The sequence below is a fragment of the Mustela putorius genome, unplaced genomic scaffold (genome assembly GCF_011764305.1).
Source record: "Mustela putorius furo isolate JIRA1106 unplaced genomic scaffold, ASM1176430v1.1 tig00000738_pilon_pilon_pilon, whole genome shotgun sequence".
Taxonomy (NCBI): Eukaryota; Metazoa; Chordata; class Mammalia; order Carnivora; family Mustelidae; genus Mustela; species Mustela putorius.
In genome coordinates, this window is record NW_025421463.1 from 8,513,395 (window position 1) to 8,530,579 (window position 17,185).

A 17,185-nucleotide genomic window follows, 5' to 3' on the forward strand; every position below is an offset into this window, starting at 1 on the left:
TTCTACCAGATTTTGTGGCTCTTTATTCAGTGCCTTTACCTTTGGGCCTCGTGCCCCTCAAACCAAAGGGTATGATTGAGAAAGAATGAATACTGAACGTGAACTTCATTGTCTTCATGTGACATATATTTAATATTGAAAGTATTTTGTCTATTACCTAACAGTAATCCATGTAGTTACAGTAATTCTTGAGTCTTGTAGAAGTCAATACTGACTTCAGTTTCTTCAGTAATTTGGATCTAAACAGTGGGGTTTTTTTTTTTTCAGTTTACTATTTATTTGTAACAAATATTCCACATCCATGATCCTCTTCAGTCAGAAGTTCTTTGAAATTATGCTGTCGGCCTTGGCCAGTGGAGGATGGAGTCGTCTGACTCACCCATCCTGCGAATGGCCCCACAGATAGCCTAGGTTTTCAACTGACAGTTGAACCTGTGGCCTTCGTGGCCACGATCACCTGGATGGGTGTGTGGTCTTTGGTGCCAATGGTGCGATTGCTGGCAGAGCATGTCCGAGGCACAGTGTGAGCAGGTCCACAAACTTGCCGGCATCGGTCTGCATGTTGGAGGGGCGCCTGCTGCTCCCACCACGAGCATGGAAAGTGGCCAGTGTTTTGAATTGGGATTTTGCCAAGATTTGGTGTGTGCTTGTATGTGCCATGCATTGTATTAGAAGCTTCATGTGTTTATCTCACTTTCCTGTACTTCATATTTGGGGGAGGTTAAATGGGATAGTTAGTTGCTGTGTATATGGTAATTTGTTATTATTGTTTGCTTGTTATTTGCCTCAAAGTTATCCCATCTGTAATTTTGTTATCAGCTGGTAGATCAGCAGTAGATAAATCACTGGATCGATAATGGTGGGTAGTATGAAATGAGGGTTGAAGGCATCTAGAAGTCATCCTACCAGCTCCCTGCTTCAGTCGGGTAAGGGAGACGATGTGCTCATTTCAGTTATTCTGGGCTCAGTAGGACGGCAAGCAGTAAGCTCAGACTTTGGCTTTAGGTCTAATTAGAATCTTTCATATCTTCATCTTTCTTACTATTCTGGTACAGTTACTCTGAGGGTTTCTTACGTGGGGTTTATCCCCCCACCCTGGCTTGCCATTTATTTATTTATTTATTTAAAAAGATTTTATTTATTTATTTGACAGACAGAGATCACAAGTAGGCAGAGAGGCAGGCAGAGAGAGAGAGGAGGAGGAAGCAGGCTCTCTGCGGAGCAGACAGCCCGATGCGGGGCTTGATCCTAGGACCCTGGGACCATGATCTGAGCTGAAGGCAGAGGCTTTAACCCACTGAGCCACCCAGGCACCCCTGTCATTTATTTTTTAAGCATAGAATATATTCACATGGTGAATGATTCAAAATGCGGAAAAGAGTAAAAAGTGTCTGCCTTGTCCCAACTACCTAGTTTTCTCCTTGGAGGTAACTGTGGTTAGTTTTCTGGCCATCCTTCCGGAGGTAGTACCTGCATAATATCTTCTCCACTCCCTTTTAGAAACTCAAATGGTGGTATTACTATGCACGCTCCCTGTGCTTTGCTTTTCTTTTTCTCTGCATTTGGAGATCAGAACATTTTTTGTAGATTTTTTTTTTTTTAATTAGGTTTCTGGAATTAGGATTATTCTGTCCTGGGCTACTGAGATAAAACTAAGTCTAAATGTCTCTGGTAGGGCTGAGCCTGATTAGTACAAGACCTCAGAAAGTGGGAGTCTGCATTTCATGGACTCAGGGGGTCAGAAACCTAATCTTTCTTTTTAATGTTTCTTGTTTTTATTTTTAGAGACCTGATCTGCCTCTCCAGTCTTTCATGTGAATACCCTACAAATCTCTGACTGATGATACCTTTAAAGATATTTGGGCAAAAGATAGGCGTCCTTAGCTCTCCACCTGTCCCAGTCAGCTGCTCCCGATCCTGTCCTTATCCACTCGAAGGGCTCTTTTTGGGTCAGATATCCTGTTTGTCATTGAGTCAGTAATGATACTCAGGATCTGCCTTGAGTCATTGCACATGGACTCTAACTGCAGTGTGATTTTATTCGGTATGACACTTTCTATACCAGATGCATCCAGAATGTCCAGCTTATCCTGATTGAATGTCACTGCTGTCAGGAGGCTGGTCAGTGAACCAAGTTTGGTGTTGAATTGTGAGAAAGGAAGATTTAGTTCCTAGTAGGTGTTTGTGTCTCAGCAGCCATAATTGCTGTTGGTTTCATGTAACCCCTGCGTTTGTTGACAGTCGGGACTGAGGGGATGGTCATCATCATTGGGATGTGACCCCTCTCCCACTGAGACCTGACGGGGAGTAAAGAGATACGGTTCCACAAACAGAATATTTTTTTCCTGTTTAGTAGACAGTGGATTCTGATCCAGACATTAAGACAGCATTAAGGATTGCATGCTTAGTCTTGACCTTTAGAGACTTATGCATTTAAAGGTCTGAAGTAAAACTGTGCTTTTCATAGTTAGCTTCTGCAGTGGACCTTTGTCTCCACAAGGATGTTAGAGGGGAGGTAGCATTCTAGCCGTTTGGAGAATGAGGCCAGTGAGGATGTGTCTTGCACTCTAGGTGGATGCTAACCTCCATTATACGGCGATGCTAATCTCACCAAACAACCTTTATGGTCCTAAGGCTTTGCCATGAGTGAATGAGGCCTGCTCAGTCTCTGGCCCCACGCAGTGAATGGAAGCAGGCGGGGCACCAGATGCTCTGTTGTTTCCCCGGTTGCTTCTTCCTTCATACCTGGTGTAAGGTTTCCAGGCGTTTGTGCAACCCGATCGCAGAAAGCGCCTGTCTTAGCAGTCGAGAGATGGGCTGGCAGGTGGCTCAGGTTACTCCCATGTTCCTGATAAGAGCCAGTGATCCATACTGGTGGCTGCTGGGGTGGGGTGTGGGGGGGGGGTAGGAGCTTTACTGCCGGTGCCCTGCCCAGCAGGAATGGTGGTGCGGGTCTGTCTGGTGTTTCAGGACTCCCAACAGTGTACCCAAGGCAGCTTGAGAGGTTTGGCCAGCATCTCTAGGCAAGCAGTGCAATTTGAAAGGCAGATCTTGCCTTAGAGGAGATGGGTCTTGGGAAATGGTGACACACAGGAGCAGAAGGAGAACCAACATAGAAAATATGAAGTACTAGCCCAAGCAATAGAAATGAGATTATTCAGTCTTTTAACTTAAAACCCAGTTAAAGATTTTATCGAGTCCGGTAGTGTCAGGCACAGTGATGCTTAAGACTTGAATTTGCAGTGGGGAAGTAGATGTGTACACCGGTAACTTTCATGCCGTGTGATAATTGCTCTGATAGAGGTATACACTGAGTATATGTCAAAGCCTAGTAGTTCGGGAACATAGACTCTTTGCACAACTCTATCAGAGCGATTATCACACTGTATTAAGATCCTGGATTAAAAGGCATTCTGGTATCAGACTGCTTAGATTCAAATTGTCTGTATACCTACTCATCTGTGTGTCCTTTGGGCAAGTTACTTACCTCCTCTGTGCTTCAGTTGTTCATCTGTAAAATGGGGAAAATAGTTTCTCCTGGCAAAGTTGTTGTGAGTATTAAGTGAGTGTGTACAGTAAAATGTATTTGGAGGAGTGCCTGGTCCATGATGAACACTCTATGTGTCATCGGTTGTTACGGTGGTGCTTGTGGCACCAAGCAGGGACACCAGAGACCATGGCAAACACGTGCTGACCAGTGACAGCGCAGAGTTCAGGATTTATTGTATCCCCTGAAAGATTTTTAGGACAATGCCAGGGACTGTACAGAAGCAGATGAATGAAATGTTAACCAACTCTGTGATTGTGTACAGTATACGATGAGAGTCCATTATTTGGAAAGTTGGGTAAGGAAATTAATGTGAGAAGCTTCAGGATCCCATGGCAGTTTCAGAGAAAGAACCTTACTGTTCCTTTGGGAGTTGCATGGGAGGCCCTCTGCTTTCTTGAAATTTTAAAGATAGGCTATATATCTTTAAGGTAGGATAATATTTTATTTTGGGCAAGTATTTCTTGCTTTTAAACCTCCCCCCTCAGGAGAAACTATTTTAGATCAGAATCTATCCATCCATCCATCCTTTCTTACCTACCTCCCCCTTCTAAAAGGGAAACATTGCTGATATTTAAATCACTTTCATTTTTCCTTATATGAAAGGTAAACCTCGGGGTGCCTGAGTGGCTCAGTTGGTTGAGCATCTGACATCGGCCCAGGTCATGATCTCAGGATCCTGGAATCCAGCCCCGCATCAGGCTCCATGTTCAGGGGAATCTGCTTCTCCCTCTCCTTTTCCCTCTGCCCCTCCGCCTTCTCCTGATCTCTGTCTCTCTCTCAAATAGATAAAATCTTAAAAAAAAAAAAAAAAAAGGTATACCTCTCATTGTGCAAAAACCCCTACTCTTTTTATTTTTTTTTTTTAAAGTTCTCTCTCTGCCCAACATGGGGTTCAGACTCACCACCCTGAGATCAAGATTGCACACTCCTCTGCCTTAGCCAGGCAGACACCCCCGAAAAGCCCCTGCTCTTTCGCTTGGCGCTTCATTTATTCACTTAACAACATTTAAATGCGTCCAATAGGCTAGACCGTGGGGCTGCAGAGTAAAAGGAACATTATAATGGAGCCTGTGAAGTTTATCATGGGAGGTTTCTGGAACCAACTATACATTGAAACAAAAATTTAGAGACACAATGTATTGCTAAGTGTGTAGGTAGAGAAGTAGGTACTCACGGTTGCTGGTGGAGTGAAAAGCCACATACCCTTTGTGAAAAGCTGTTTAGCAATATCTGCTAAAACGTAAAATGCATGTATTCTTTGACTCAGCAGCTCTATTTCTAGGAATTTATCCAACAGATACTTCTGCATCTGTGTGTGAGAATATACATTACAAAATTACTTGAAGTAGCAAACCATTGAACAAAAGAAAATGCTCTTCAACAGGAAATCTGTGAACTAAAATAAGGTACATCAGCAGGATGGGATATCATGCATTTATTACAGAGAATGAGACAGCTCTCTGTGAACAAACAGAAGACTCAAATACATCAAGTGTAAAAATTCAGGGTGCAGAAAAGTGTATAGTTTGCTGATGTTAATAAAAATAATATAGTAATATTATATTATTAATATAATAATGAAAAGCATATATTCTTGTACACACAGACTCTCTTTGCTGGGAATCACAAGATTCCGATAGCGCATTGTATCTGGGGAGGGTTATTAAGTGACAGAGAAGTAGGGGTATAGTTGAAGACTTACTATAGTCTTTTGTGCCTTTAGAGTTTTGTATTACATGCTTGTGTTGTTTTAAAAATAATTTACTAAAATGATGTAGGAGTAAGTATAGGAGCTGTTTTACTTATAATTGAATTTGCTAATTTTTATAGAAAAATGAAGTCGTGTGTTAGAGCTGAAGTGTGCTAATTCTGCTTACCACAAGGAAAAAAATAGTGCCGGTGGTGGCACACGGCCGTTTTAATTTTGTCTGTCACGTTGTTTATTAGTATATAGGGTGTTGTTGGTGCTTATATTTATTATTAACTGTGTCTTATTCCGGAAGGCTAAAGTCTCTGATTATAAGAAGAATGCTGATACGGTGGGGTGGGTAAATGCAGACACGATTGCAAACGGAAGTCACGTGAGCAGTGACGGGCGAGTACTTGTACAGGTGAATTCTTCGACAACACAGACAGTTGTGAAGAGGCAAGGGCAAGTCATGAAGTGAGCTGAGGAGAAATAAAACAAGTTAAAACCTTTACCATAAGCCATTTTTCTTCAGTGTTTCCTCACTAGATGTACACCCAATGGGTTACTTGGATTTTTTTCATATTGGAATTTTATGGACTAGTGGACTTAGGAACAGCCTTTCATTCCAGACCCAACCTGGGGTAATAGAGGAGCTTCTGTACCCTGATAGGAATGAGTGCAGTGTTTCTATGGGAGCATAATAAAGAGATTCTTATCCAGCTGGGTGGCATGGGCCCAGGAGGAACATTCTGCAGGAGCTGTTGCTGAGGACTGAGTGAGTGAGTAGGGGCCAGGCGAGTAGGGGAGAGGAGAGGCAGGGACAGGCCATTCCAGGCGGAAGCGGCAGCACGTGCAAGGACAAGGTGAGAGGAACCACAGGTAGGTCAGCGGGGGGGGGGGGGGACACACGGATGGGGTTTTTCTGAAGTCTTCGGCGGTTGGTGCCCCCACAGACTGCTGTCCTCCTGCAGTCATGTATGCCGTTCTTGAAGTTGACGTGGTGGTGATGGTGATTGGATTCTCCCACCCCTCAAGGAACATAACCTCCTGGTAGGTGGAGTAGTGACGCTCTTTGTTCATGGAAGAAAAACAAGAGAGAACAAAGAAAACCTGTATTTGGTTAATGTTGTATGCATGTGGTTGACCTGTCTTCCAGCAGAACTCCTTATTTTTCTGCAGCTGCCTTCATCCTTGAAGAGGCCTTCTCTCTGTTTGGAATCACGGTTTGAGTGCTGCACGGAAACAACTTGAACCTGATGTTCCCTTTCATCACATTTAAGTCTATGTGACGTACTTTCTACCGTGCAGGCACGCATTTTGCTCTTCATAGTTTGGAATGCTGTAACAACAATGTTTTGTCGGTCAGAGGCGTCCAAAAAATTTTATGAATGTTAATGTGCTTGATCTCACAGTATACCAGGGTAGGTGGCAGGTAGGCAAGTGATTTTTGTTTTGTTCTGTTTTTTACATATCTTGTATATTAGCCCATTTTGGTTGTCAGTGCCTCTTAAGGAGAAAGTTTCTCCTTTGAAGCTGGGACGTCCTCTGTGCTTTGAATTCACTCAAAGAAAAATTATTCTGGAAAGCTTGAACTAAACCTGGTTAAATGCTTCTGAGTTATGGGAGAGGGATTGAAAAAAACTTTTTTAGCTAAAAATAATTTTGCTCCCAAGTTACCAAAAATGGCTCACTAGAAATGCTTTTAAGATACTTGTCTAAGCTACCATAAGCTGAAGGTCAAGAAAAACGTTTAGAACATGTCTTGAGAAACGATTGGCTCTATTTTGCCAAAGCTTTTGCCAGGCTTCTTATTCCATAATTATCTCATGGGACAAAAGCTGGTGGAAAGCGTTATGCCTTTGATTCGATAGGGACCTCGAGGTTCTTTAAGTGAAACGTGGATGCTGCCTGTTTCTTCTGACGGTAAGCTTGTACCTGCGGAAGGCATTAGCGTGGGTGCAAACGGGACATTTAATTCTAAAAATATTGTACCATGGTTTCTGCTGATTAAGGACTTGTAGTCCTTGTGTCCCGTTGCAGAGCAGTTGTACTCTTGGAAAATATTGGTCATTCTTCACAGAGGACCAGGGGATGGGTCTTTAGCATGTGGGATTGCCGTCGATGGTCTCTTAGCCCGTTCAGGTACTCCTCTGCCTCTCCCGGAGTTCTGGCGTCGAGAGCCACTCACGGGTGGCACTTCTTTGTTTGTGGTATGGCCGGTTACCGTTGGCACTTACATTTTATTCTTCATTCTCACACCTCTCCGTGCCCTAATGATGACCCCAAGGACCCATTTGCAGCAGCAGTGTGTGCCGTCGGTTGGCGGGGATAGCTTGAGAAACTGGAGAGGCAATGTCGACTTTCCTTGAGGTTGCTTAGAGTTGCAAAATAAAATCTTGAATTAGAAAGAGATTTAGAGCTTTTTTTCCCCCTTGTAGAAAGCACTCTTAAATATAAAGCCATGATGTTTTTCCTTTCTGAATTGAACACCTGTTTATTGAGCACCAAATGTCTAGGAGGTAAGGAGAAGGCAGGTGACTAAGCTCAGGTCCCGGGACCTCCTTCCTTCAGTTTGGGGAGAAAAGTAGCCTGCAGGCAGGGTGTTCTTGGCACCTTGAGGAGAGGAGAGAAAGTTTAAAAACAAAGTATGGTAAGGATTTATCAAAAAGTGGGATAAAACGATTACTTAGTCTCAGTTAAGTGGCAGCTTGAATTGAGGTGGTCCTAATGGTTTCTTTATCAGACTGTACTGAGAAGCGCGGGAGTGTAGCACACGGAAGCCGGAACAGACAAGTTCAGGTGCAGTAAGCGGGCTGGAGAAGACAAGGACAGGAGCTTGTGATACGGATTTGAGATCTTGATGTTGGAAGAGTTTGGGTAGTGACCATTCCCAAGGACTAGTTATCAGACGGATGATTATGGTAGAGGAAAGCATGCTGGAAATAAATAGGTCGAACTTGGAGGCTTTGGAAGGGTTGTCAGCCCAAGGACTGACATCACTGAGGACTAAGCACTGGGATCATTGGGCAGGTTGACAGAAGGTCTTGGCAGTTGAGGAAGTAGTACGATGTATGAGCATTAACTCGGTTGTTCTCAACTTGGGGAGATTTTGCCCAAACATTTGGTGATGTCTGGAGACGTTTTTGATTTTTGTGGCTGTCACGGTGCTGCTGGTGTCGGCTAGGTAGAGGCCAGGGGTGCTGTATAACACCCTAAAACACATAGGGTAGCTGCCTCATGACGAGCAAGGCAATCTGAGAAGTCAGTAGTGCCAAGGTAGACACACCCCGCATTACCTTTGTTGAGTAAAGGCAACAGAATTTGATTGTTTCTCCTCCCTTCTACTCTGCTCTGTAGAACTCTGCGCATCCGTTTGTGCTTTTCTTTAGTGATTGTTTATGGAGCTCCGCTTATATGCAAGACAGCACGCTAGGTAGGTGTTAGAACATAAAGAGTAGTTAGACATCACCTCCTTTTTAAAGTTTATTTTAAATTATAAATTAATATGTAAATATATTCTTACAAATAAAAAACCCAGAAACAAACAGGTAAAGCCAGTGGTGACTTTGACCACCACCTGCAGTTCCTTCTCTAGAGGTAGCCAGAGCTGTCGGACATTAGGGTGCCTCCCCTGCATCTGTTTTCTTTCCTTCTCTTGGATGCTTTGAGGTGTGCTTTGGAACATTTGTCCTAGGCTGCATGTTTCTTAAAACAGGGACCAGGTGTCAGGTTTCTCTTTTTGACTTTTTATTATAATATACATGGTATACAGTTGTCACCCAGTCAGTGTTTGATGAAAAATTAATGAATTGGTGGAAAAGCAGCAGTGGGGGAGAACAAAGAGAACGCCAAGTCCTAGTAATGGCCTTTAGGCTTTGGAAGGCTATAGGGCAGGTTTATGGGGAAAATGAGTTAATGCTAATATAGAGAAATATTGAAAGTGAAGAAAAATTCAAAGCTGTAGGGGTATGAAAAGGTTGCCAGGAGCCCAGGTGATGAGCCCGTACATTGGCAAAGAAGGGGTTGAGAAGGAACAGAGGGCTTCATTGTATAGGGTTCAAGAGTTCAGGGAGAGGTATTAGGGGACGAGTCTTTTGAAGAAGGTTATTGCATGTTAGCAGTGGAGAAGAACTTAGCTTTTTACAGAACTGGAAGAGTCCTAGAGTTCCTTCTGGAGTGTTGGTGTTGATAGAAGCTTTGGTAGTTTCTGTTCTGTTCTAGAGGAATTCTGTTGATTTAGGTACTTAGAGATGCGTACTCCTTTATATACCTACCGTCTCCTCTTCATTTTTCATGAACAGAATGTTTTAGGGAACATTTTGTTTCAGTTTATACAGATCAACCTCATTCTTTGGAAATGACCACATAGTACTCCATAGAAAGGTTTTTGTTTTTTTTTAAATCATGATTTGTTTAAACATTCCTGTTGCTAGACATGTAGGTTGTTTCCAGTCTTTTGCTACTGTAAGCAATGCCGCTTGTATGTGTGTTCTTCTGTGAACATAGGTAGGTACATTAGAACAGTTTCTGAGAAGTGGAATTGTTGGTTTCTAAGGGCAGGTATGTTTAAATTTTTTATAGGTATTGCCAAGCAGCCTCCAAAATTGTGTACTCCTGTGAACGGCAAAGCAGAGTGACTTTTACCTGTCCTCTTGGCAAAGTGTTTCCATACTTTTTCAACAGTCTAAGTGAAAAATGGTGTCTTGATCTTTTGTATGTCTGTAATATAAGGGGATTTTTTTTTTAAATGCCTCAAATTCATTTGTATTTCTTTTCATGAACTCCAGGTTTAAAAGAAAGAATTTTTCTTTAATTGGTAATGTTTATGCATTAAGGAAATTAGCTCCTATCATTCATGATGCACAATTTCCCATTCATATTGTCATTGTCCTTTGAATTTGTTTGTAGCTTACAAGTATGTATGTGTTTACATGTGTTTTGGAATGTAGTTGAATATGTAAGGTATTTTCAAAATTTCGGATCTCCCCCCCCCCCCCCCCCGGGAAAGAGCTTCTACACTCTGAGCTTTAAAAATAACTTTCTTGGGCGCCTGGGTGGCTCAGTGGTTAAGCCGCTGCCTTCGGCTCAGGTCATGATCTCAGGGTCCTGGGATCGAGTCCCGCATCGGGCTCTCTGCTCAGCAGGGAGCCTGCTTCCTCCTCTCTCTCTTTCTGCCTGCCTCTCTGCCTACTTGTGATCTCTCTCTGTCAAATAAATAAATATAATCTTAAAAAAAAAAAATAACTTTCTTTAAAAAATAAAAAAATAATAAAAAAAAATAACTTTCTTAGGGGATCTAGGTGGCTCAGTAGGTCAGGTCATGATCCCAGGGTCCTGGGATCGAGCCCTGCATTGGGCTTCCTGATCAGCAGGGAGTCTGTTTCTCCTTCTCCCTCTCCCTGTGTTGTGCGCTGTCTCTCTCTCAAGTAAATGCATAAATTGAAAAAAAAAAAAAAAGCTTTCTGTGCTTTCTTTTAGTATTTTAATGGAACAACCTGGATTTTAGTTTCACTTCTGTTGTTTATTTAGTTTTGTGACATCAGGGAAGTTATGTAATCTCTCAGAGCCTCAGTTTCCTAAACTGGAAGGATCAGATCAGATGATTTGTAACATTGTAAGGAACTTACAGTTATAACATTTGTTTGCCTTTTTTTTTTTTTTTTTTAAAGATTTTATTTATTTATTAGAGAGAGCACCAGGCACAAGCAGCAGGGGCAACAGAGGGAGAGGGAGAAGCAGGCTCTCCACCCAGTAGGGAGCCTGAAGCGGGTCTCCATCCCAGGACCCTGGAATCATGACCTGAGCCCAAGGCAGGTGCTTAACTGACTGAGCCATCCGGGTGCCCCACATTTGTTTGCTTTTGAGTGAAATTTACGTTTGTGTTGTGTAGAGATGTGAGCAAGGGGCAGGGATAGGGAAAGAGATAAAGAGGTTGATTGGCCGACACGGAAGGAAGACAGGCAAAAGGCACAAAGTGGGACAGAGAGAGAAACCAGGGCTGTGGACAAAACCCAAAACAGCCCTAGAGAAGATCAAGGAAAAGCATAGGAAAACAGACACAAGGAAGGTGTAGCTGAGACCCCTAGTGGGATGCATTTTTCGTATCGTAGGCGATAAAACACATTTTGGGTACCTTTGTTCATTCCCTCTCCCTCTTTTCTCCTTCTCTCCATCCCTCTGTTTTCCTTCCTTCCTTTTTAGAATAAAGATAAGTGTAATACAGAGTTGTGAATTAGCACGAATCCTAAAGAGCAAAAGTCAAAGCATCAGTCTTCCTCATGCCGCACATACGTAATGCTTAGGGCCAGGTGCTTTGAACTCCTTGGACACAAGTGTGTGTTGGAATTGTTCTTGTAATACTGATTTATTGTCTAGCAATCAGTCCCTTTCCAGATCTAAAATTCTGTGTTTAAATATTGTGTATGGGTTTTAGCATTCCTGTAAGAACTGTAACTTCTGCATTTCCTGCTTTTAGATTTTAAATCTGTGAAGTTAATAGTGCCTTCCTGTGTGTGTGTTTTTTTTTAAATTTTATGTCTAAGACAAGTTCTCCCCACAGGTTATAGTCTTAAGAAGCCTAGCTTCTGCCTGTGGACACCTGTCTCCTGTGAAGACCTGGGCCGGGCTACTCCACTGCTTCCCTCTTAGAGTTTCCCTGTGTGCTAGGCATGGCTGACAGTACGCACCTAGCGATGTGTAGGTAACTAAAATTCTCACGTGACCAGACCCTCTGCAGTCTCAGGTTCAATTATTTTCGTTACTTACTATTTTTTTAGAGGGTGGAGGGGCAGAGGGAGAGGGAAAGAGGGAATCTTAAGCAGGTTCCACGCCCAGTGTGGAGCCCAGCGCAGGGCTCAGTCAGTCTCATGGCCCTGAGATCATGACCTGCGCCAAAATCAAGAGTTCGCCACTCAACCGACTGAGCCACCCAGGTGCTCCTCCATTACTTACTTTTTAAAAATCAATGTGTACTTTGCCCTTAGACCCTAATTATGATTCTTTTTTCTTGTTGCCTCAGTTGGGAAAATAAAAACCCTGAAGAAAATAGTATGATTACTACCATGAACATACTAAGTTGAATACAGTCTGACCTTACAGCTGGTGGTAAATTCCTCTCACAGCCTCCTTACCTTTTCAACCTGGTGAGCCCCCCACCCCGAGGGTGGGCCTGGGACATGCTTATCTGTTGGCTTCCTCAAGTTGCCTTTCAACACAGATGACTGGACTTACTAAAATCCTTGCTGGTTATCACTGCAGTGCCAGCCACCGTGGGCTCATTGGAAAGGAAGTTATTGGGGTTATCAGAAGTACTTTCTGGAGGAAAAGGGGATGAAAGTGTAAGTGGCTTTGGCTGCTGAGCTGTGTTAGACAGAAGTTTACTGTTGTGAGGAGATGCCGGGGCCTTGGATGTCATCTTGTCCTGAGACTTGATAAAAAAAACCTTTTTTTTGCTTCTGGAGCGTGGCTTCTTTTGGAAAGACACAACTTCATTCCTTCCTCATTTTTTTTTTTTTAAGATTTTATTTATTTATTTTCAGAGAGAGGTTGTGCACAAGCAGGGGCAGCAGCAGGCAGAGGGAGAAGCAGGCTTCCCACTGAGCGGGGAGCCTGACTCGGGCATCGATCCTAGGACCCTGGGCTGAGGCAGACGCTTAACCGACTGAGCCACCCAGGTGTCCCTCATTGCTTCCGCATTTTGCACGTTTTAGACCCAGTCTCTCCGTCTCATCCCTGCACTCTTTTACATAAATTAAAAGCTAACCAAGAAGTGTTGTTTGAGATTCTACTCAGTGTGTGGGGGTTTGGGCAGGAAGAGTAAGATCCAGGGGATGGATCTGTAAAGGCTTTTGATTTAGTTGGGTAGATGGTGTATAAACTCAGCCAGAGTTAAATTGAACAGTTTAAGTTGATGATGTGAAACGCGGTGAAGGGTCCTAAACCTTGCTGATTTGTTGGCGAGCAAGACTGGATTTCGGATGGAATTGTACCACAGTTGTTTTTCTAGGGTTGCTGGACACTTGAAAAGGTGAGACATAGAGGAGAAAAGAACAAAAGGGATCCAGGATGTAAGCTCCGGCAGTTGAAAAAGTTTTTATGACTTTTACAAGTTGTCATTAATTATAGTAATCTTAAACCTGGGAGGCCAAGGGAAACTTGCCTCTGGCCCTGGAAGCTGACTCCGACTTTCCTCTGCACCCCTCCCCACTCGCAGTTCCTTCTGCCCTTGGCAGGACCTCCAGCTTTGGAAGTTCATTGCAAGAGGTCCTCTATATGATGTAATATAGTAAATACTTAAACATTTGTGGAAGAAATTACTAAAGTTTATAGTGAAAAACAGCACTTCGGGGAAGGAAGGGTAATGAGATTTGAACCTTCCTATCTTAACTTGAGGAACAGTGTCACCCGACGGCAGGGGCGCGACGGGCAGAGTTGGAGGGATTTTTCACCGGCTTTTAAACATCTCTCTGGACCTCTCGTGAAGGCAGCAACTCTGCTGTTTTCTTGGGTGATTTGCCTGGTGAATTTGAGGAATAGGGACTGCTTCTACCACATGAGTGTCTAGAATGATGTCAGATCCACAGCTGAGCACCGTGGAGTGTGTGTGGATGGAAGCCAGAGGAGCTGGAGGCTCAGGGTTTTCAAGGGTGGCTGTCTGGGTGTGCTGAGACCTGGTGGCGAGGAGCATGCTTCCCAGTTCCTTGTGTCTCATATTACCAGAGCCCGGTTAGACTAGTTCGTGTCAGGTGCCAGGAAATCCCCATTCTTCCCTCGCTTATCACACTCTGAGGCGTTCTTGTGTGGGAAAGGTAGCTGTTGTTACACAGCTCATTGTTTTAGTACAATACCTGGACCAGACGTCAGCCACCTTTCTCCAGGACTTCTAGGGTTGATGTGTGAAGACTGACATTCTTTTGGCTAACAGGAAGGCAGACTAGAAATCTAGAGACTGGTTGCCTCTGGTCCTGCAAGGAAACACTCTCAGGCATATCTTCCTTTTTCCTTAATGGACAGTGCTTGTAACCCCGTTAGCGTGCGAGGAATCAGAGTGGAACTCCTTTTTCCCTGAGGCTCTTTCTCTGCTAAATTTCAGCAGTCTCATATTTCCTGGTGATTTTTTTTTTTTTAATTGTTTAGTTCAAGTCAAAGGTGTCTGCCTTTACCGCTGCTCTTTAATAATTTTTTCTTACCTGGTGGGTTCCTGTTTACCGCCCCCCACTGAGACGCACAGTGGGAGTGGTATCCCACACTGGGTGATGGTCTCGGGGGCTTAAGTGGTGAATCTGTTGCTTCCTTCATTAGGAAAAGAATTTTAAGTAAGAAGGGAGAAGCAACTTTTTGTTTGGGAGAGAAAAACCAGCCTTTCTGAGGCCAGAATGGGATCATGTGTAATAAACTATGAATTCATTCTCTCCCCCCCCCTTGCAGTTGATCTCACAACAGCTGTTTCCAGCTGTCCTCTGGATTTTGCCCAGGGCCCCTTGGGATGGCTGCAGTGACTCACACAACTGACTTTTTTCCAGAGTGGCCTGAATCTAGCTTCTCAAGAAGTGGGAGTGGAGAGGAGAAAAAGGATGCCTCTGGTTGCACTGGAGGTTTGCTTGTGATTACTGTCTGCCCAGGGCTCTGGTTTTGATTTGTTCCTCCTCACAGCAGTGATCTTAGAAGATAACATCACCAGGGAGGGGAGGCAAATGTGTTAGCTGGAGGAGAACTGTTTTTGTGAAAGCCAAATGTTCTTTTACTTTGCCTTTTTTTTTCTTTTCCTTCCAGATATGCTTCAGAACAAACTGTAGCTTTCCTTTTCAGATGGATGTAGGGCTGTGTGAAATGGGCAGATGAGCGCACAGCGAGGGAGGTGTTGGTTAAAAGTGCAGGTGGTGCGGGGCGCCTGGGTGGCTCGAAGCCTCTGCCTTCGGCTCGGGTCATGATCTTAAGGGTCCTGGGATTGAGCCCCGCATTGGGCTCTCTGCTCAGCGGGGAGCCTGCTTCTCCCTCTGTCTGTCTGCCTCTCTGCCTTGTGATCTCTGTCAGATAAATAAAGAAAATCTCAAAAAAAAAAAAAAGTGCAGGTGATGTTCTCTGTAGTCCCTCTGATTCCTTTTGTTTTTTTTTTGTTTTTTTTTTTTTAAGATTTAATTTATTTATTTGACAGAGAGAGAGAGGGAAGCAGGCTCCCCGCTGAGCAGAGAGCCCGACACGGGACTGTCTCCTAGGACCCTGAGATCATGACCCGAGCCGAAGGCAGCGGCTCAACCCATTGAGCCACCCAGGTGCCCTGATTCTTGTTTTCAAAGTGGTCCCTCCAGTTCCTAACAGCAGGCACTGCCCTTACCCTCCGTCTTTCCTTCCACGAAGGCCACTTCTTCCTAGCTTGGGAACCTATACAAATGATGTATCTCAGTGAAGAAAATTTTAAAAAATTCCTTAGGCATTAAAAAAAATTCTTTACTTTTACCTCTTTGAGCTCTGGACTCATATCTCTAAAAGGGTAACAAGCTGCAGAAAAAAATTCTCTAGGCCTCCTGTAATATGTAGTAGCCATTAGCCACCTGTGACTATCCTGGGCTTCAAATATGGCTAGTCCAGATTGAGATGCACTGCGAGTGCAAAATACATACTGGGTTTTAAAGACTTAGTGCAAAAAAGGTACATTAAGATTTATCTTACCAATTTCTTTTCCAAATGTTGTTACTGGGAAATTGTAAATTACATATGGCCTGTATTTCTTGCTCTCACTATATTTTTGTTAGCCATCACTGCTCCAAAGAGAAGAGGACGTTACTGAACTCCCGGTGTGCTCCTCTCTGGTAGTGTCTGTTCCCAGAACCCAAGTGATACTTTGGGACTCAGGACCCACTGTACAACCATGTGCTGTTGATAGTAGTTCTCTTGTGCTATGTAACAAATGACCCCTCTGCTTACAGACGTGAAACAGCAGACATTTATTATCTCCCAGCTCCGGTGGGTCATAAATCTGATAGCAGCTTAGTTGTGTGGTTCTGGCTCAGGATCCCTCATGAAGTTCCAGTGAAGCTGTTGCTGGGGATGTACTTATCCGAAGGCTAAACTGGGGCTGGGAGATTCCAAAATGGTTCATTTCACGGTGGTCGGCATGTTGTAGGTTCCTCGCTGGCCGTTGGTGGGAAACCCAAGGACCTCTCCTTAGGCTCCTTGAGTGTCTTCCCTACCTCATGTTGACTTCCCTTAGAGTGAGTGATCAAGTGAGAGATCGAGTAAAGGAGAGAGCTGGTGAAGGGCAAGTTGCAGTGCTTTTCATGATGGAGTGTGTGGGTATGCACTGTCATTTCTGCTTTAATTTATTTGTTAGAAGCAAGTGTCTGAGTCTAATTCTTCTCAAGGGGAGGAGAATTAAGTGTCACTTACTATTCTTTTTAAGGCTCCACTTGAAGGGAGTAGTATAAAGGAATTTGTGGACCTATTTGGGAACCGCTGCGCCTCCCTATTTTTCTGCTGCTTTCCCGTTAGTGTACCTGTGTTTCACTGATCACCTCTAGAAATGTCAGAGTTCAGTGGCTGAAGTCCATCTCCCCTGCCCCTGCCACTTTAGCAGTGTTACCTGGAACAGGTTTATTCATTTTGAGGCTGCCAACTCTGACCTATGATCAAAGCTGTCTTTTTTTGGTGGTGCAGAGAGCTGGGGGAGGCAGGGTTGAATTCAGCTTTGCTTGAGCTTTAAACGCTGGTATATGCCTGTGTTGATGTGTGGCATGACTATGCCTCAGTTGGTTTTTTAGGAGTAAGGTTGTTTGGGTATTCCATGGTCAATGTGTTACTGTTACATGCATGCCATAGTTCTCTCAATGAGGATTCAGAGCACTTAAGAACTAATTTGTATCTCATTCTGCCTTGGAGAGGTTTGAAAGGAAAGCCAGGATATCCTTCTGTTTTCTACTGCAAAGGAAATGGAGGTGAGTTCACTTGTC

At 43.8% G+C, this 17,185-nt stretch overlaps 1 protein-coding gene and 1 pseudogene across 19 annotated transcripts in view; one reads left to right on the forward strand and one right to left on the reverse strand.

The window, feature by feature from the left end:
- RBFOX2 (RNA binding fox-1 homolog 2) overlaps positions 1–17,185 on the forward strand; it is a 272,463-nt gene that overhangs the window by 13,255 nt on the left and 242,023 nt on the right. The gene's annotated exons all lie outside the window — the stretch shown is intronic.
- LOC123393091 lies at positions 316–561 on the reverse strand (annotated as a pseudogene).